General features: G+C 33.9%; 1 protein-coding gene across 3 annotated transcripts in view; it reads right to left on the minus strand.

The window, feature by feature from the left end:
• Cdh19 (cadherin 19) overlaps positions 1-19,508 on the minus strand; it is a 117,184-nt gene extending 97,676 nt beyond the window's left edge. Inside the window, exon 1 of one of the 3 annotated variants that reach the window (XM_037211030.1) lies at positions 19,297-19,508. The gene's annotated coding sequence lies outside the window, so the exon portion shown is untranslated. The remainder of the gene's footprint in view (positions 1-19,296) is intronic. The other 2 variants (XM_028854961.2, XM_028854960.2) reach the window with 2 other exon arrangements.
• Between the last annotated feature and the right edge of the window lie 1,171 nt (positions 19,509-20,679).

A 20,679-nucleotide genomic window follows, 5' to 3' on the forward strand; every position in this document is an offset into this window, starting at 1 on the left:
CAAGGCCCCAGAACAGCATCGTCAGATCTCTCTTGGATCAATCTACATGTACATTGCCTTCAGATATTATGTAAAGTTTCCCTCTGTTTTCTTTCAGTAAAATATCTTATTGCGTTTCATTTTCCTATTTCAGCATTCTTAAAAAAATCTTCTCTTGTACCACAATGGCAATAATCATGGAATCGAGGAATTATGACCTCAATAATTTTGACCACCACTATAGAACCTATAAGAAATACCAATAATAAAACAGAAAGACAAGCCACAGACTGAGAGCAAATAATTGTAGATTATGTCTATGAAAAAGGACTGTTTGCAGAATATTCCAGAATGTTGAACATTCAATAGTAAGTGTCATTGTAAAATGCAGTATGGAGAAGCATTGGAATAAAATTTCATGAAAGTATCTATGACAGATATGTTACAAAATAGCATCTTGTCTCTCAGTAGCATTTCAAATTAAAGTACCATAAGGTACTACTGCAATTAGAATGGTAATAATTAAAAGAGTAAGTCTTCTGAGTCTAAATCAGGTAATGAGTATGCATACATTTCCTACCCTGGTGCTGGTGATGAGAATGTTTTGACTATTTAAGAAAATAGTTTTTCAATTTAATAAAGTTTGAAATATCTATTCTTTAATTTTATTCATTTGTGATTTCATTTGTTTTTGAGATAGGGTCATTCTACATAGTCTTGACTGTCTTAGAACTCAATATGTAGTCCAGGATGGTTTTAAATTCACAAAGATCTACCAGCCTCTCATTTCCACATGCTGGGAAGAAAGGCATGTACCACCATGCCTGAGCTGATGCAATCATTTACCTGTGTAAAGTTAAATCTATTATCTACCTGCATTTCAATGACAGTTTCAAACAAATTTGTGATTTGTTTGAACTTCTAGCTTCCCCTACCAACATCACCTCTCATCAAATCCACCCCACCTCAGCTTCCTCTTCAGAAAGGAGCACACCTCCAAGAGACAACAACTAAACACAACAAAAGACAAAAGGAGGTGCAACATAACAAGGTTGGACAGTGAAATCCAAGAGGATGAAGAGTCTCAAGAGCATGTGAAACTGTCAAAAGGCACGCTTGCTCCTATTGTTAGGCGTCCCACAAAAAAACAACCACAACATATTCACAGGGGACTAGTTACAGACCCATGCAGGCCTTGTGATTGCCTCTGAAATCTCTATGAGCACGTATGAGCCTGCTTAGCCTCCATTTTCTCTGACTCCTACATTCTTTCCTTCCTCGCTTCCTTGGGGTTCCCCTATCTCTATGAGAAGGGACTCAATGGAGACCTCCATCTGCATAATGTCTAGCTGTGGGTCTATGTAGCTGCTTCCATATGCTTCAGGAGGACTCTAATTATGACTGGACAAGTGAACAAGGCAGGAATCTATGAGCATAGCAGGATATCATTTCTTTTTTCTTTTTCTTTCTTTTTTTTTTTTTTTTTTTTTTGCCAATCGTGTTGTGTTCTCCACTATATCTCCAGACTATCCAGGCTCTGGTTCCTGGCTTTCCATGGTATATGCTGCATGGGCTCCCATTACTAGCAGGGTCCTCAAGTTAAACCAAACATTGTTTGATCACTTCGGTATCATCATTGCCCTAGGACATCTTATAGGCAGGATGGATTGTAGGTTAAGGTTTTTGTGGTTGGGTTGGTGTCCAGTTTACCCTTTAAAAACATTTTGTGGTATGTTTGTGACAGACTGTATGGTGCATGTATGTAGTGTGTATGTGCACTTCTGTGTGCTTGTATAAAGGTCAGAGTAGTTCTACAATTTGCCTGCCTATACATTCTCCACTTATTCCATTTAGGTAGGTATCTCATTAAACCTGGGTCAAGGCAGGTGGGCAGCAATCCTCAGGGTTCCTGCTGGCTCTACTGCCTATGACACCCCCATATTTTTACATGGATGGTTGGAATTTTAAATCAAGTGCTCATGCTTAGACAGCAAGCATTTTTACCCACTGAACCACCGCTCCATTTTGAGATAAATGGATTTATGATGCAAATATTATCTCAAAATAGTTACACTGAGCATCCAAAACTTGATGAAATTAATTTATACTGCACTTTTACATTTATATGTAATTTAGAAAGTTTAAACAAAATGAGATTAATGGCTGTGAAGGAATGTGGCCAGAAGAGTCAAAAGAGATTTTTAATGAAAAAAAATGACATTTTTGAGAGTGTTTCATTACAAGTTCATTATTTTGAGTGCATATATGTGTGTGTATTTATATATAATGTATATGCATATATATTCATCTTCCAATTATATATAAAATTAATTTAAAGATTTCAATTTGTCAAATCTAGTAAAATAACCAACTTTTTTTAAAAAACAAAAACAATTAAGTGAATCTAATGTGTTTCACTAGGAAAAAGAACAATTTTAAAATATTTTTACTAAAAAATGTTGAAAGTTATAGGAAATTATTCTGAGATGTTATAACCAATAACCAGAAACAATAAAAAATTATCAAGTAACTCCAAACATTATGTCTTTCTAGAGATTACCACCCCCAGTCTGTGGATAATTTATCATTAAGAACAAAGAACTGCAGCTATTCTGAATGTGTTTTCACTGAGTATGCAGTTCCATACTACCCACCAGCTGTAGACACACCCAGAATTCTGAATGCCTCTGATCTCTCAGAAATATTCCCACATTTGAAAAGCATCCAGAACAGACAGGAGTGATATTTTTTTCAGTTTTGAAGTCATTCTAAAGATGCAAAGTTAATGGAAAATAAGACAGAACTAATTTAATGGGGTTCTGTAAATGATATGTGCATGCCATGTTTTAAAAGATAAATCAAAGACATTACTGATTTTTTTCAGGTATTTGAAATATTTGTCCAATTATATAGAATTATACAGCCTATTATTGTCATGCATACTGAAGTATGTTGGTATTGGCCAAAAGAAGTATGAACTTCTAAAAATATTTGATGCTAGAATAACAGAATAGACAAAATTGTGGCAAAAGTTGATTGGTTTCCAAAATAGTCATATTTAATTATTTTATCTTTCATTTGTATTTAAAATATATTTATTAAAAAATAAAATAATTATAGTTATATTACATCGATACAAGCTGAAATGCATAAATATTTTAATACAAGTTAGTACTTAAAATAAACAGGAAATAACTGCTTTCCAATGATTATGAAATTCAAAATTTGGATGAACATTTTTGTGAATAATATTACCATACAGCATATTCTTAATTTTTTTGTATGAACTGTATCATAGTTTGCTAAGTTTCCAAAAGGAACCACTCAAGTGGGCCCACTAATATTCACATATAAATTGGATCAAAAGAATGAAGTATGAAAAGGAAAATTCAAAGTTAAAAGCCAGTACACTATGGCCTTCTTTACATGAGGCATTTCAGTAAAATGACTACTCTAGAAGAAGAAAGTTGACTCACACAGTTTGTTTCAGTAAATAGTGACAAAGAATTAGTACTGCCTTAAAGAGGGATGTTTAAAAGACTGTCTCTTCCTTTCTCTAATACAGTCTAACACAAGCATGGCGAGCCTTGGTGATTCACGTCTCTAATCCCAGAACTCAGGAAGCAGAGGAACGAGAATCAGGAGGGACTTTAGGGATGTTTGAGTCACATAGCAAAACCAAATATACATATGGAATAGAGAAAAAGAAGCCCCTCAAAAAATAAAATAAGCCAGAGAGGCAGCTCAGTGAATCTTGTAATTGCTCCCATGCCTGAACACCAGAGTTGTATCCCCAGAAATCAGACAGTGAAAAGAGACAACCAACTCCTCCAAGCTGTCCTCTAGCATCCATATGTCTGCTATGGCACATTATATGCACACACATATAAAGTATATTAAAATGTGAAACACTTTTTTTAAAATGAAAATAAATAAATAGCAGAGCAATATTCGTGCTGTAGATATCAATTGCTCTGTATGCTGTGAAAGTGTTGCTTTGATTTGGTTGATAAATAAAATGCTAATTGACTAGTAGCCAGGCAGGAAGTATAGTTTAGGTGGGACAAGCAGACAGAATTCTGGGAACAGGAAGGCTGGGTCAGAAGATATTGCCAGCCACTACCATGAGAAACAAGAGTAAAGTACTGGTAAGCCACAAGCCACATGACAATGTATAGATTAATAGAAATGGGATAAGTTAAGATATAAAGAACTAGAAGCCTGCCACAGCCCTACATTTTATAAGTAATATAAGTCTCTGTGTGTTTACTTGGGTCTAAGTAGCTGCAGGAGCCAGGTGGACACAGAAAAAATTCAGCTACATATTCATTAAACATTGAGTGATTTTATTTTACATTGAATAATATAAGATATTGTCAATTGTTTAGTATCAGATAGCTAAATAGTATCTCTTCAGAATTCCAAATATAGAAAGGCAGACCAGATTATCTTTCTGTTTATCATTAGTGTGTGTGTGTGTAGAATGAATGCAATCATTGTACCTGAATTGTGAAATGTTTGGTTGCTTACTCTCTACTATATTTAAAGTTTTCTGCAGTCTCCATGTATTTCAGGAGAAGTGTAAAAACTTTTCAAATAATGGCCCACTTTTGATTGAATATGATGGCATCTGTCACCAGTGCTAGACTGAGAAGCACTCCGGGCAGAATCCAGGCAAAAAACAAAAACTGGTAACAATTAGTTACATCAGTAATGCACCAGGTAAGAGGAGAATCTCTGTCCTGCATTTGCAATTCTGCTTATATTTTACAATTCAGTGAACATATTAGAATAGAACCATGAATATTTTATGTGGGGAAAACATGCAAATCTGGTATTCCAATGTTGAATGTATTCCTGTATGTATATAGGTATATTTATATTTAATAATTAAGTTCCAGAGTTCCAGAACATAGCATATTTTTCATAATAGATATTATTAAAAATGAATTGGAACTTTAATTTATGTAATATTATACAGAACCATAATTACAATACTATTAAGAAACTATAAATATCAGTAAAACATTGTATAAAAACCATATTTTATCCAATATTATATCATGCAGAAAGAAATTATGTTCAGAAAATTTGAGTATCTGGTCCACCATGAAATATTTATTTGTAATCACACTATGACTAAAAGCCATTCTGTATTTTACTGGATGAAAGGATGAAAAATAGTATTTAATAATGTAACACACTTCGTGTTACATTTTGTGTTTTTTACACTGAATAAAGATCTATATGTTTTATTTTAACCTCTAGACCATTCTTAAAGAAGACATGGTAAAATGTTTTTTGTTATCTCATTTTAGGACATTTTTCCCCCACTGGCAATGAAGTCTTGAGGAAGGAAAAGTATTCAGAATGGTGGATGTGGTAGTGATATGAGTAAAGATAAAAGCAGAATCTGGTGAAAGTAGTGGGAATAAATATAGAAACTCAATCCTATTTGTGATCTCTTAAAAAATTAAGAGAAACTTGTCAGTATCACAGAATGATACTGTACAAACAGCCTTTAAAGTGGAATTCTTAGGCCCATAGAAGGAAAATGGGGAGAAAATGTGTTGGAATGAGTTCTCATGCATAAGTGAGAGGAAAATAGTATCTCTGGACTCTGGCTTGTCATTGATCACACGTCAACTCCAGCTCCAAAAACACCCATTAAACAGAACAAGAGGATGAATGAACTGTCTATTTCCTATTTTTAATCTAGTCATGTGTATAATAAATCAGGCAAGGTCATAATTGCTTCATTGTGGTTCTGATGCCCTTTTTGACATTTCAACCCAACCATTGACTGTTTGTGTGATGTCAAAGAACATAAAGGGACTGTTAATGCCATTCCATTGTTAGTGTAGAATCCATAACCTGTATTCTTGATCATGAGAATGGACTCTGGATGTATGAGCAGTGCATTTGAGGCACTAGGTATGGTCGATATTGATGGTGAGAAATGTCTAAAATTACAATACAGTGGATGTAATGTAAGTTGTAAAGGTCCAATTTTCTTAAATCTATCTCTAATTTTTCCTCCCTTCTACAACTTTCAAAACATACTTTATTCCCTCAATTAATACATTTACCCATTTGTAAGGATAAAGGAAATTGGTAGAAGAGTTGAAAAGGAAACAAATGCATAAAACATTTAAACTTAAAATTAATATGATATCATTCATCCAATAAATCTGTTCCCTGTAAGATGAACAACAAAGCAAAGTGATGTTATTTTATTGTAGGAAAAGAGTTGTATTTACATTCTGAAAAAAAGCAGTGGCAGACTGTCACCTGTTGTACAGTAGGGAATCATGTCTGAATTATGGAAAATATTTTCAATCAGGGACACATAACATTGATGGCTGCATGGATGAGGCATGAACCTACAAACTACTACTACACACACACAAATGAGGGGGATACTAGATAACTAGTTTTGAAGCAGATAAGACAGAGTAATTGAGGGTGAATACAATCAGAACACATTATACACATGTATGAAATCATTAGAAAATTTGTGCATTTAACCAACCATGTAAGCACATCTATTTACTAGTAAATAATAAATTACTTGCAATTTCTATTTTCTCAATTTTGAATTATCAGCCATTGTTTTCTGCAACACACAAACATCTTTATAAATGAATGTTGTAACTATAGTTTATGGTAATTGAATGTCATGCCTTTGTGCTAAGTAAGTATGCTTAAAAGGCCATGACAAATAAACACAATTATGCTTGAAGAAATGCACGACATTGCATGGACACATATAAGCTGAAAATTGTAGTGATAGTGTGTGTATGCTTTAACAAATAAAGCTCGACTGAAGAACAAAGGGTAAAGCCAGACACTAGTCATAGAGCACCCACCTTTTATTTGAGCACTTGGGATCTCATGCCTTTGCTCCCAGTAATTAGGAGGCACACATGCCTTTAATCCCAGCACTAGGGAGGTTGAGACAGGAAGTGATGTGGCTGAGCAGAGAAAAGAAATATAAGGCAGGAGAAGACGAGAATCAGCCCCTTTTAGCTGAGGAGTCTGCCAGTGAGGTGAGAAGTGGGTGTGGCTTGTTCCTTTGTCTCTCTGATCTTTCAGCATACTCTTAAAATATGTTACTAAAATAAGATGAAAAGTTTCTCCAAAGTTTAAAGATCTTATATTAAAATCTAAGGTGTGGGGTGAAGAAATACTTCAAGGCTTTGAGTGAAACAAAATGTGAAGGGTCCGTGGATCCATTAATTGCATGAATATAGGATGGAAGTCAGACATGATTCACCTGTCTTTTAATCTGAGAAGTTCTGTGGTGATATTTTGTTTGTGTTCCCACAGATAAAGCTTGCCTAGAGATCAGAGTGTGGAGCTAGCCAAAAGAGGCCAGGCAGTGGTGGCACACACTTGGGATGGGGAAACAGTAAATGACATGGCTGGGCAGAGAGGGGAAGTTGTAGTCAGAAATTTTCCTGTGTCTTCCCTGGCCCATGGTCAGGACAAATTTCTCTCACCCGCAGGTCCTGCAGCCGCTTGGACCTAAATAAACACACAGAGGATTGTATTATTTTTAAACTATGACCAAGGTAGGCTTCTTGCTAGCTAGCTCTTGTATCCTAAATTAACCCATTTTTATAAATCTATACTTTGCAACCGGGCAGTGGCAGCACATGCCTTTAATCCCAGCACTCAGGAGGCAGAGGCCAGGAAAGGCACAAAGCTACACAGAGAAACCCTGTCTTTAAAAACCAAATAAATAAATAAATAAATAAATAAATAAATAAATAAATAAATAATAAAAATCTATGCTTTGCCACGTGGCTTGTGACTCACTGATACTTTTACTTCTTCTTTTTTTTTTTTTTTGGTTTTTCGAGACAGGGTTTCTCTGCGTAGCTTTGTGCCTTTCCTGGAGCTCACTTGGTAGCCCAGGCCGGCCTTGAACTCACAGAGATCTGTCTGGCTCTGCCTCCCGAGTGCTGGGATTAAAGGCGTGCGCCACCACTCACTGCCCGGCATATACTTTTACTTCTTGCTTTTCATGGCTGCAGCTGGCAGTGTCTCCTCTGCTATGTCTTTCTCTTTCCTCTCTGTTTGGATTTTCCACCTGCCTCTAAGCTGCCTTGCCATAGGCCAAACAGCTTTATTTATCATCCAATCAGAGCAACATATTTTCACAGCATACAGAAAAACATTGCCCCATCAGGAAGTATAGGTGGAGACAGGAGCTTGGCCCCTTTCATTTTCAGGATTCCTAGAGGTAAGATGTGTTTCTACTGCCTGGCTGCTTTGATTCTCTGATTTTTCAGCTTTCACCCTAATATGTGATTCCAGATTTTCATTATTAATACTAATTAGAAGTCACACTACAGAGTTCTATTTATTTATTTATTTATTTATTTATTTATTTATTTATTTATTTATTTATTCATTCATTCATTCATTCATTCATTCATTTATTCATCATTCATTCATTTATTTATTATGCTGTTTTCTGCCTGTAGGTATACCTGCAGGCCAGAAGAGGGCACCAGATCTCATTAGGAATGGTATGAGCCACCATGTAGTTACTGGGAATTGAATTCAGACCTCTGAAAAGCAGCCAGTGCTCTTAACCACTGAGCCATTCCTCTAGCCCCCCAGAGTCTTTTATTAAGTCTTTTTTCTTAACTTACTGAAGGGTCAAAGGCTTCAGTGAAAGTTCAATGGCAAATGTGCTGATAGTAAATTCATGAGGATATGAGTTCAAATTCTAAGAAACAACACAAAAGGTTCAGCCTGAGTCCAACCCCTCCTATGATGCTATCACACTAGGTCCACTGGACTTTGTAGTAGACACTTTTGGAACCAGATACCAAACATTCTATTGTGGATTCTGCATATTCACTTACACACACACACACACACACACACACACACACACACAAATAAGAACATAAAATAAAATATTTTAAAATGAAATCTATGTTTGGACACCATTATTGTGGTGACTAAGCTGGTTATATTACCCAAAGCAGAACCTACTATTTTTTTTCACTAAATTAATATAATATTAAAATTACATCTATTGAACTATTGCTATACTTATAATTTGTACATCTCTTAGATCTCATCTAAGAAAGAAGGGGTTTGTTTTTGTTTGTTTGTTTTTTTTATTGCAGTGAAGACAATCAACATGGAGCTTTATAACTGGACAATATGAAGAATACAAGAGACTTTGGTATACTCAGCCTTAACTGTAAATTCTGTAACATAGTTTTTCCCTTCAAAACATAGGGGTCACTGGAGAAGGGGCTTGGTGTAGGGTGGAAAAAGTATAATACCAGAGACAGTGGATGACTACAAATAAACCATTTTCAAGATAGAACAGGGCAGTTACCCATGTAAATTCAGAGTGACTGTTACAGCATGCACACGACATTCACAAACTGAAGACAAACAAATCTCGACATAGAGTGTGGTGGCAGTGCAGGCATGGAGGCAGTTCCCAGACGTGGAGCTATGGGAGTTTGCAGCTGCTCCAGGAGGAGGGAGCACTTTTCTTTAAGGTGTGATACTTTATAGGTCAACCAACTCTAGTTCAGGACCCACATTGAAGATTATTTGAACAACATAAATTGGACTCCATGAATTTAAAGGAGAGAGAGATCACAGAATTTTATGGGTATTAAAGATGGTATGTAATCTGAAAGGAGTTGTGGATGTAGGCGTGAATATGTTCAAAATATAGTATATAAAAATCAATATTTGCCGGGCGGTGGTGGCACACGCCTTTAATCCCAGCACTCGGGAGGCAGAGGCAGGTGGATCTCTGTGAGTTCAAGGCCAGCCTGGTCTCCAAAGCAAGTTCCAGGAAAGGCGCAAAGCTACACAGAGAAACCCTGTCTTGAAAACAAACAAACAAAAAACCAAAGACAAAAATCAATATTTAATAAAAAAGATTTGAAAAGGAAACACACACACACACACACACACACACACACACACACACACATATGTCCCCCTCTTGAATCACCTAAGAAAAATTTGCAGGACAACCAATTTGATGCTAGATGACAAGTGCCATACTATAACTCCTTCCTCCTTATTCATATCAAAGGGTTACTCTATGCTATTGTGAATATATTTTAAGCCTAATCCTTGGATTTAAACATAGAAATTAGAGTAATTTTTTTATTTTATTGAAGTAGATATTTAAAAAAAAATAAAGAGTGTTATAAGTTCTCCTTAGAGCCCTAGATCACTTCTATATCCAGCCTTCCCCTAATATGAGCTGAAATCTTCAGGCCACATGTGTCTATTGCCTATGTTTTCTTCAAGGGCTTTAGACTACATGTGCTTTACTTAGAGAAAAAACTCACTTGGATTCCTAATATCTACTTAATTTTCTTAGAACATACCATTACATCACACAACAAAACTTGCCATTATGAGGAAATGTGAGCAAGAAAAGGAGATGCATCATTTTCCCCCCTTTTAGGTATTCTTGATACTTTTAATTTTTATATATTTTTAATTCTAATAAAATTATTTCACTTTCTCTCTTCCATTTTTCATTTTTTTACCTCAACCCCCCCATGTACCTTCCCTCAAACACCTCCCATGTCCCCTGACTCTCAAATTGATGACTTGTTTTCTATTAGTATTGTTGCCTATATATGTATGTATGCATGCATTTGTATATAAAATGCATATATAAATTCAAAAAAATGCATCCTTATTATGGTTTTCCCTCACTCTACTGTTCCCGGCTCCCCCCCCCCCATCCTCTCTTATCTGGATCCACTCCCTTTCTATCTCTCATTGGAGAACAAGCATTTTTCTAAGGGATATTAATTATATGATATGATGTGATATACTATAATATGATACAATATAAGAAAAACCAACACACCAGGGTTGGACAAGACACCAAATACAAGGAAGACAGCCCAGTAAAGACACAAGAATCAGACCCACTCATTGACATGCTAAAAAAATCCCATAAAAACTCCAAACTGGAAGCCATCATATATACACATAGAACTGGTTAAAACCCTACAATATTAATAGTAAAAAGTTTGGATAAAGGAAAAGATAAGCCACCTCTGAAATGTCTTTGGATTCCTAATCTTATTTTTTATTTCAATTTCATATTTATATTTAAGTTAATCATGGTCTGTATTTAATTTTTATTATTCTTTGGACTACACTATTAATTCTCAAAAAAAAAAAAAAAAAAAAAAACCTTGAATTCATAGAAGCTCTTAGAACAGTCTTATTTGGAGGATATGGAAAGACTGTTCCTGTGTCATAATGGATCAAAGACTTCATATCCACCTAGAAAGAGATAATATAAACCACAGATTCAGTGAAAAAGTAGAGGTTAAATTCTATCACAGAGGAGGCCAGGAAGGAACTAGAGACAAGAATTGAAAAGAAACCAAAAAGAAATGCTGATTACTGGCTTACATCCCCTGTCCTGCTCAGTAGGTTTTCTTATATAACCCAGTACTAGCTGTTCAGGAGTGGGATTGCCCACAGAGGCCTGGACACTTCATCATCCAGCATTTTATGAGAAATGTGCCCGGCAGACCAATGTAACTCTCAATTCTTCATTGAGGTTCCCTCTTCTCAATTCACTCCATTTTGTATCATTCACAGACATTAGCCAACACAGTCATTTATTTCTTTTAGTGATTTTAAGTGTAAACTCCTTCATCAAATAAAAAATCTTAATGTACAGTGTATATGTACAGCCTCAATCAGTGATTTCAATTGTATGTAATTACACATGTGCCCTTCACTTGAATTTAACTAAAATAAGGCTTTATATCTCCATCACCATTAACTACTAAAGGGAGATGTTTAAGTTAGTTCTTTTGTGCACTTGATGAAAATTAAATTACTCCATGAAGAAAAACCTCAATAGTGAAAATATTCCTACCAGACTGCCTTTCGTGGTCCTGTGTTGTACAAGAAAGGCCCTGAGCAGACCAAAGAGAACAATGCAGGAAGCAGCACTCCTCCACACTCTTTCAAATTCAGACCCATGCAGACGCTGTGCATGCTATTTCAGTCTTTGTGAGTTCATAGAGTTTTGATTATGTTACTTTAGAGAGCCTTGTTTTCTTGGTGTCCTCCATCCTTTCTGACTCTTACAGTCTTGTTGTCTCTTCTTCTCTGGAGTTGCCTGAGACCTAAGAGCAGGGATTTGAAAGAGACATCCCATTTAAAGCTGTGTGTTCCAAGGTCTCTCACTTTCTATAGAAGGTCTGGCTGTGAGTCTCTGTACCTTTTTCCTATCTGCTCTAAGAGGAGGCATCTCTGATGATGACAGAACAGGGCATTGATCTATGAGTATAGTTGACTGTTCTTAGGTGGCATTTTATTACTATGTGGTTTTTGCTTTTTTTTTTTTTTTAGCAATATTTTTTGGTTTTACCCTAGGACCCCAGGTTCCTGGGCTATCTAGTCTCCGGTTATTTTTCACCTAAGCAGTGTCAGATATGGGGTACATATTGTAGAGTGAGCCTTAAGTCAAAGCAGAGATTGGCTAGTTACTCCTATAAGCTTTGTGACTCCATTGCCCTAGCATATCTTTTAGGGAGGACACTATTATGGACCAAGGATTTTGGTCAGCTTGGTGTTTACATTTCTCTTCTGGTAGCTGGCATAGTAACTTCATTAATAAAGACACTGGAAAAAGAGTGGACTGAAAAGGAAGTATAAACAAAATACTTTGGTCATGGTGTTCTATCATAGTAATAGAAATCTAAGGAGGATAAGTGAGCCATCTTGCTCACTATATAGCATAATTTTTAAAATCTAACCCTAATTGAATAAAACAAAATGTAAGTTACCTAATTTGGAACTTGCTTTCCTCTGCATGAGGGGCTGCGTTTCTGTACGTAATGTAAGTCTAGTGTCTGATACAAATTTACCAGCATCCCTTTCTTCTTCCTCTCACCCTAAATTCTAGTTCATCTTCCTTGGGAAATGCCCTAATTTTCCTTGGTTCTTTAAGGTATCTATCCTATGTGGTCGTGCAGATTGTATCACACATACAGAAAGCCTGAAACCCAATATTAACATACAAGAGAAAGCATACAACATTTGTCTGGGTTACATCACTCAGTATGACTCTTTTCTAACTGCATACATTTACCTGAACACTGCAGAGCATCATTTTTCTTGTGAAATTAATAATAGTTCATTGTGAAAATGCACAACATTTTTGTTATTCATTAATCAGATAATGGACTCCAAGGCTGTTTCCAATTTCCAACTATTAAACTAAGAAAGCAATAAACATGAATGACTTATGTCACTGAAAATGGAGAAGTCAAGGTGGTGCCTAAATAAAAACTTCACACTAATGACTAGCATTCATGTTGCAGGAAGGTATTCTGCACACTGTTAGATGAGAATTATAGTCATTAATATGGCCTAGGTATAAATGTTTACCTACATGTATTTATATGTTTTCTGATACATAGTAATTAGGTGAAATATAAAATGCACTTGCCTCAACTCTAAGAAATCATTGTATCTCACCCTAGTAGTAATAATAATGCCCATATGTATGAAGAAATATCATAAAACTAGTATGTTTTATAAGTTGGAGTTTATTGTATTCTCTTCAATTTAAAATAGTATGAAGAATGTGGTAAATGTATCAATCTCTAAGTTTAAAAAAAATTAAGAGCTTTGTTAGCTAAATCATTGAATTTCTGTGCCTGCATACATCTCTCAGTGTAAGAATCTCTGGGAAAGCAAGGGCACATTTCTTTTCTCTGGCTTCTTCTTCTTCTGAATTAGATGTTTTAAAACAAGTGTCAAATGTTAATCTCAGCCAAATAGTCTGATTATCATGGTCTATCTTGATAACATACACAGGAGACACTGCTAGCAACCCTGTGAAAGCAGCCCTTGCATCACTGACACTCTTCATACATTGTTGCTATTTTATTTTATTAGTGTGCACAAGGGACATGCTGAATTCAAATGATTTGAATTAGCCATTAACTAATGAGTGTTATTTAAGACAAGTACACTGAATTTTTATACTTGAGTAGGTAAAGAAACAATTTCCTCAAAGAAACTATTTATAATTTTTTAAAGGGGGAGATAAAATATATATGCAGTTGTTGGCCATGGTTTATTTTAATTGCAATTTTTACTAGTTTTTCTTTTTAATTTGCTGTAACAGGAAGACTGAGGATGGAGATAAGAGAAAGTAAGAAGACCTAAGATAAAAATACACAATGCACCTGGGCAGCAGTGATGCATGCCTTTAATCCCAGCACTCAGGAAGCATATCCAGGAGAATCTCTGTGAGTTCAAGGCCAACCTGGTCTACAGAGCGAGTTCCAGAACGGGCATAAAAACTACATGGAGAAACCCAGTCTCAAAAAATGGGGAAAAAATGCAATGTACCATTTATGCCATTGAAAATTGAAAACAAGCTTGAAGTTAGACTCTAATGTTTGTATGGACATATATAACTTACTAACTGGTAATAGTTATCTAAAAGTTTAAGCTTTTATAAAGTATTTCGCCTATTGTACTCAAAATATAAATGTAAACAATTAAATGAAGCATAAATAAAAAGAAATATTTCATAATTTTCAGTAAATCTTTTCTCTTCCTTTTGGGGTTTGGAAATGAACACAGGACATCAAGCAAAGTGGAAGAAGGATAACAAACAAATAAGAATTGTTAAAGATATCATAATTCCTCAGAGAAAATTATACTATAGAGGCATTGTAATAATATGAAGATATTGGCAAACAAGGGACCAAAAAGCAAAAAGACCAAAGGAGCAGAAAACCTAGAAATAATCTTGAATAGCTATCTGATGTCCTTAAAAATGAGACCATGACATAAATTATTTTAAAACACAGATTCATTAACAATTAACATATGCATCCTAGAAAATGATAGAGTAAATATGGAAAATGAAGCTAGAATTTTATTTAAAAATTCACTCATTTTACATCACTGTTAAGGTAAAATCTGGCTATTTGAAATTCCATAACAAAAGCTGGGTGGCAGTGGTGGACACCTTTAGTCCTAGTACTCAAGAGGCAAAGCCAGGTAGATCCCTGTGAGTTTGAAGCCTGCCTGGTCTACAGAGCGAGATCCAGGACAGGCACTAAAACTACACAGAGAAACCCTGCCTCAAAAAAAAAAAAAAAAAAAAAGGAGGGGAAGTAGTTCAAGTTGTGTGCACAGGCAGGGACTCTTTATATTAGACTCTAGAAGCCCATGAAGAAATAACAAGAGTTCATGAGAAAAATCGTTCAGTTACAAAGCCTCAGTACCAAGTGAGAAACAACACAATAAAGATATGACCCATAGTATCAGAGAAGATGTAACCATCCAGTCACAAAGCCTCTGTACCGAGAGACAAGCAATACAGTAAAGAGATAACCCATAGCCTCAGAGAAGATGTTTGCTAGTTATTCATCTGATAGGCAATTCATTAAGAGAATATATAAAGGATCAAAAGCATAAATAATAAGGTCAGTGTGGTAACAAATTAACATTATTAACACTTCTCAAATATAGAAATACAAATGGCCATTAAGCAACTGAAAATTTAAAAATATTGAACATTTTTAACTGTTGGGTAAAAGTAAATGAAATCCTCATCGAGTTTCCATTTCATGAAAGTTTCATCAGAAAATGAATTATTATAATAAGGTTTTTAAAGGGGTATATTCATGATTGTTGGAGTGTGAGAGATATCATCTGATGAGTTTGGAAAGCATATGTCTGTTCCTTTAAAAAAGTAAAAATAGCCGGGCGGTGGTGGCGCACGCCTTTAATCCCAGCACTCGGGAGGCAGAGGCAGGCGGATCTCTGTGAGTTCAAGGCCAGCCTGGGCTACCAAGTGAGTTCCAGGAAAGGCGCAAAGCTACACAGAGAAACCCTGTCTCGAAAAACCAAAAAAAAAAAAAAAAAAAAAAAAACCTTTTAAAATAATGAGTAAAATTATGTCATTCTCAGAAAAGTAGGTGATAATAGAGGTCATCATATGAAGTGAAATAAACGAGAGACAATAAGACAATTGAAAGATGGTTTCTCTCATATGTGAAGTTCAAACAGAGGAAAGAATACATGGGCAGAATAGTAGCATTAGTCAGTCATGTAATTAAAAGTTGGAGGTAGAAGAATAAGAGGTAGAAGAATAATTGGACAGATGGATATTATCATAATCAATTATAAGTATATATGAAAAAATATAACAATGAGACAGAGTACTTTTTGCATTTAATATACATTAATAATAGAGGCAAGACATCTCACAAACTGTATAATATAACGTTAAGTATTATTGTTTTAGACTCTAAGCTTGAAAAAAAATCCTAGATAAATAAATACACAGGCACACATACATTCTTATTAATAATGTTAACATTGGTTTTTATTTATTCAGTATAATTTAAACAAAATTTACCATAAGTAACTGTAAAGTACATATTCCATGAAATGGTATTTTAATAATGACAATAACTGTAAAAGTGAAATTATAAAACTATTATGAATACAACTTGAAATAATCTTTCTTACACATGTATTTAGACATATGTTTTTATATCTATGAATGCATATTTACTATTAGCTTATGAACTTGATATGCCCCTATATAGGAAGATACTGCCTAAGAGGCCAAGAGATAAGCCAACCTGGAGTCTGCCTGAGTGCCTAGCAACAAGCACTGTCAGAGATCGTGATCATATCTAGCCAATGAGGGGCGACTAGGAAATGTCATAGGATTGGGATTCAGCCTTGGTGCAGGGAGCTGGGTACACTGGGAGCTGAATAATGGTTTTTGAAAATGCTGTTTGCTTTTTCCCTGACTCCAGGTGTCTGTGCCATTGAGTACACGTCTTTTCACCCTTCCCCCAAGGGAGCCATTAGGACCCAGAAACACCCCTATAAATGATATAAAATATAAGCCCTTGCTAAGAGTGTTTATTATAAGACCATTTAAGATTCATACAACAATGTGTATTTGAAAGATAGTCAAATGGTTAATGATTTTTAAATTTTTCATCACTGTGTCACATTCTATCTCTTGAGTTGACAGTGGTTAACAAGTCTCTTATGTCTGATTTTGCTTGGCTTTTATCAGGTCAAATATCTTCCAGCCAATTTGGAAATGTCATTTCTCAGTTCTGTGAGCTGTCATTGGAATAATAAAATATGATTCTTGTAGAAATATTAGGAAGTTCCATAGGGCTTTATTTTAGCCTTAATTTGTTATGCAAAAGTGATAAACATATCAGAACATATTGGAAGACCGTGGCTTTAAAAGGAAATCAATACAACATTTAACAGTCATTTTATTTTTCTGTTATTTACTTGTAACCTTGGTTCTCAATATCAGGCTGGCAGCAATAAATCCCAAGGAAGGGTGTGAAAGATCAATATATTCTTTTAAACAATGAACAGTTTTCTATTTCTCCTGACTCAATGAAATGTTTACTACTAAATATTAACTTATAAGGTGTAAGATCTTTTATAGATGTATGGTAAAATGATGAGGGGAAAAACCATTCTCAGTTAATATTCATTTACAGGATATAATTTAACAAAATTATTTTCTGAAAAACACATAGAAGACTTTTATGCATGTTTTCACTTTTATGTAAATTATTTTTATCTTATATGAAATATAAAAGTATGCATAATCACAAGGTAATATACATTCAATGTAATATTTAAATTAAGTTATAGATATGTATTCACCTTAAATATTTTCTGATAGTGAAAACCTTAAAAATCATCTCCAAATTAATTTATGAAATTCCTATGGATAACCATTTCTAAGTTTATAACATGGGCAAAAGACAAAACAGCAACATCAAACATATAAATAGAAGAACTTCTTTAAAGTTTGTACAAACTGGAAAAACTGCTGGTTATAGGAGGGTGTGTGTGTGTGTGTGTGTGTGTGTGCATTTAAGTAGAAAAGTGCGGGGCAGTAATAAAGAGCAAAGTTTACCTGAATAAGAGGCTATAAAATGTAGCTACATTTCATACAATGTAAGATGTATTTTATTAAGTGTTAAAGAAGTCTTGATGAAGAAACACATTTAAAGAACAGGAATTGTGTGTTTTTTGAGTTACATATATACTACTTTATTTTTAAATGAGCCTACATATGTAATTTAGAATCATTTTTGTGTTTAAAAACATATTTCACTGGTTATTAATTTTAAGCATCATAAATGCTCATAATATGGAAATCAAATTTCAATGTAAAAAACAATGTTCTTGCTTCTAAGTTGTGTTTGGAATAAAGAAGTATATATTAATATTAATACATCTATTATATAAATGATATACACATTTATTATTCATACACACATTCAAAGTATACATATGTTATAAAACTTAAATTAATGAGTATTTATCTTAATAATAAATCCATTTTAAAAGTTAATGTATAAATCTATATACAGAAAACATTCTTTGTACCAAACATTTCATTTGTATTTAATATTCTAGATTTTATAAATAACTTTTGCAACTTACTTTAAGGTTTTATTATAATTAATAATCTAATCATAACTAGAGTTGAGGAATTAGAATTTATTCAGATGTTGCTTAAACTTCATTATTTTCTTAATTTTGACTATTTAATTCTTCTGCTGGATACATTATTCTTTGTCTAATATATAATTTGAGATATATAAATGTCTTTGCAAATACATTCATACAAAAGCGTAATTCCTTGTCTTACTCAGTGTCTTTATTTTTATTTGAAACATAATATTATTTACTGTTTAAATTCTTTCAACAATAATTTTTAAAGAAAATAGAAAAAATATGAAATTATAAAAAAGGGGAAGAACATAAATAACTATTCCCTGATTTTGATAAACACTAGTCTTCAAAGAATAAGTACTATAAAAACATGTGAGAAAAATCCATTCTGAAAAGTATTAATCAAGAAATAAATTGTTATATTCAATATTTATATTATAGAGAAATATATTTCTAATGATTTAAAGGAACACAACTTCATTATCCATGTTTCACAATCCTACAAAGCAAATGCATAATTTAAAATAAAGTCCAGTATTATACATTCATAGAAGAAAACTTTCTAATCTCCTAATATTTGAGCATTTCCCCCTGATTTTGTATTAACATAGTAGAAATATGTTCTTATATATAATTGTTTTGGGAAATTTCCAACACATCAATAATTTCTAGATTGCTTTTCTTTATCAAATGCCAAGTAGCCATCAGTTTTCAAATACTTGCTGACTTTGTCTAGTAAACAAACATTATTTATATATTTCAATCTATGCCAGATCATCAGAGTCTCACCTACTCAGATTCAAATCCCAGGGCACCCAGGTAAACGGAAACTTGAGGTGGTTACCACTTACAGGAGGAAGAAAGGAAAAGATCTTCTGACTTAATTTTACAAGCTTCTCAGAAACATCTCCATGTCTCAGTGTGCTCTGAGTTAGGGATGCTGTGCTTTTAGTAGCACAACACTGTCAGTATGTCACTGCTTACTCAATGCTATTTCGGGTTCACCAAGTAGAACCATGAACACTGAGTCCTTTGTGTAAAATACCAAAAGGCCATTCTAATGGCTGTTCTTAGGCTGAGGTTAAAATGGAGACAGCAAAACAAGTAGTCTGAACTGATCTTTTCTTTTCTTTCATTCTCTCTGTCTCTCTCTATCTCTGTCTCTTTGTCTCTGTCTCTGTCTGTCTGTCTCTGTCTCTGTCTGTCTGTCTCTGTCTCTGTCTCTCTCTCTCCTTGTTTCTTTCTTGTTTTGTATTTTTGCTAATAATAAGCAAAGGAAACTCCTAGCTTGAGATGACAAAAAGGGGAGTTATGTAAGAATTCTGTGAGTGAATAGGACATGCCCCCCTGCTTGAGGATTAGCAACAGCAAACAAATGATCATTTTAAAGCATGGACAAAAGTTACTAAAAGGAGAAAAGTTCTTCACTGTATGACTAGGTCTTCTGGGTCCTTCTTAATTCAGCCATTTTTACTTAGGAATCAAATACATGCATAGTGAGAAGACATCTAAAATACAATATTTTATTTCCCTTGGCTTATTTATTAAAAAATATTTTCATAAGTTAATTTTATTATAATTAAAATTAGTAACAAAATATTTATTATTTATTATGAAATCAGAATTTCTTTACAAGTTGTTTGTGCAAATTATTTATAATTAAAATAATTTTGAAACAAATGAAAGAAGATTTAGAATAATGTAAATATTGTTTAAAAATAATTTTAAAAATTTATTTTGAATCTTGAATATGTGAGTGCTCATATACTTGTAAGAAAAAAAACTTCAATTTCAGGAATCATACTTGATACATGAAAATTTTGTTTTGCAATCAGTTTCATTTTTATTATAAACATGAAAATATAGCAGCAGATGGGATAGAACATAGCTAGTAGCTTATAACACCAGAAAGTGTATGCTGATCAATTTATGCTTTCATATTTGGATGTACAACAAACAAAGCTTATTAGTTTTAATTAGCCAAACAATTTTATGTTCCTTTGTGATATGAAGCAAACTTAAGTTCTATGCACATATTCACATAGTAGTACTTATGTACTTGATTTTCCTGGATTTTTATGACAATTATACCTTTTGCATTGTAGACATTATTGGAAAATCTACAACCACAATCAATTAAATGATGATTTATTAATTCCTAAAGTTCAACTG

This window comes from Peromyscus leucopus, chromosome 15 (assembly GCF_004664715.2).
Source record: "Peromyscus leucopus breed LL Stock chromosome 15, UCI_PerLeu_2.1, whole genome shotgun sequence".
Lineage (NCBI taxonomy): Eukaryota > Metazoa > Chordata > Mammalia > Rodentia > Cricetidae > Peromyscus > Peromyscus leucopus.